This window comes from Mustela lutreola, chromosome 5, assembly GCF_030435805.1.
Source record: "Mustela lutreola isolate mMusLut2 chromosome 5, mMusLut2.pri, whole genome shotgun sequence".
Classification (NCBI taxonomy): Eukaryota; Metazoa; Chordata; class Mammalia; order Carnivora; family Mustelidae; genus Mustela; species Mustela lutreola.
Genome location: NC_081294.1, coordinates 16,415,616 through 16,417,472, shown reverse-complemented (window position 1 = coordinate 16,417,472; position 1,857 = coordinate 16,415,616). Strand labels below are relative to the sequence as shown.

General features: G+C 31.4%; 1 non-coding gene across 1 annotated transcript; it reads right to left on the bottom strand.

Annotated features, from left to right (window-relative positions):
• Nucleotides 1-1,417: 1,417 nt before the first annotated feature.
• On the bottom strand, nucleotides 1,418-1,557 carry LOC131832760 (U4 spliceosomal RNA). The gene has a single exon (XR_009354156.1). It is a non-coding gene; the product is annotated as a U4 spliceosomal RNA (small nuclear RNA).
• Nucleotides 1,558-1,857: the final 300 nt, after the last annotated feature.

Genomic DNA, 1,857 nt, shown 5'->3' with positions numbered 1-1,857 from the left:
AACAATCTCTGAATAAAACAGCAATGTCTTCATGTGGCAAAATTTCTTTCTTTCTCAAGCAACAAAACCATTGTAGGTTGGGCAGATGAGCTGGCAGATCTGCTTATTGCCCCCATCTAGGAATCTGGGCTTACTTAACCCCAATATTCCAACTTCTGCCAGATATTACAGTATAAGAAAAGACGACTCTGATTCATGTAGTAAACGCTTTTTCCTGTAACTGAGATGTTCTACCCACTTATAACTTTTAAATCAGAATTAATCATAGGCCCTCACCCATTCTCATGGGAATTAGGAAGTATAATTCTATTGTCTGTTCAGAAGTCAGAGACCTGACAATATTTGACTACTTAGTGAGCAACATTAATTGCTATTACTCCCTCCATGCTTCAAAATCCAATCTATATATTTTGATACTGTCTTTAAAATTATAGAACATGTATTCATAGTAACTCACACATTCACATGTAGATATAGACACACATAAATGCAAGGTAAAATTTATTACTGTATAAAGATCAATAGATATCAAACTCACAGAAAGAATCTGTATAAAAAGATCATATATATATGTGTATATGTATATATGTGTGTATACATACTATTTTCAAATTGTTCTCCAAACAAGAAATTGTTGTCTTATTTGATGATGATTAACAAAGCATCACCTTAAGAATTACCTGTTGCCAAAAGGAGTCAGTATAATATAAATTCATAAATTTGCAGTACACCAGCAGACTCTTTTTTTTCCCTTTTTAATTTTTTTTAATTAACATATAATATATTATTAGCCCCAGGGGTACAGGTTTGTAAATCACCAGCACACCAACAGACTCTTAAACAGTGATAAACGCTGCTAGAAATAAACCAGTATTAGCAAATAAGATTATTGACTTAAAATCCAATATTAGTAATATAAATAGAGTTGGTTTAATGAAATGAGTCATGTAAACTTTGTGCCAAAACTATACTATAATTGAAATAGTAATATTATATTAAACATTGTCACTGCTCTCATACAAGAAAAGAATATTGTACTATTTCTTTTTCTCTGGAGTCTAAGTTTATGATTTTTTTCTTTTTCTTTTAAAGAAAGAGGGGCAGGAGAGGGAGAGAGCGAATCTCAAGCACACTCCATGCCCAGTGGAGAGCCCAATTGGGGCTCAATATCACAACCCTGAGATCACAACCTGATCAAACTCAAGAGTCAGACACTTAACTGAGAGAACCACTCAAGCATCCCAGAGTTTATGATGATTACAATCATGATAAAAATTAATTAAGTTGGATAATCATTCAATACTGTGTTTGCCAAGTATTTTTGGATTTTGTAAGTTGTGTATACTGTGATACAGCAATATCAAAAATGAGGAAGAAAACTATGAATTAATAAAAACAAGAATTCTTACATACGATATCTAAAATACAGATTTGCAAACAGTTTACACTCTTAAGAGTACCTAAAGAGAAGTTAAATGCATAGTTCATATTTTCAACTAGCAATAATCGTGCCTCGGATAAACCTCATTGACTACAATACTGCCACTGCGCAAAGCTATATAGTTCATATTTTGCTCTAAGTTTTTTCTCAAATTTCAAAAAGAAAAAATAAAAGGAAAATGGAACATATATATTATAAAGTAGTGAAAGCATGTGAAAGGTTACATGTTCCTTCAGGGCAAAGAAGAATGCATTGCCTTGAAAGATGCAAAATGCTAGATTTTCCACAGTGATAGTCTTGGAAATAAAATAAAATAATTGAATAAATGAACTGTTATCTTTTATTAAGTAATGGCTCTTTATAAATATTATTTATTTTAAATGACAAAATCATTGGTATCTCTACATGAAAGGACT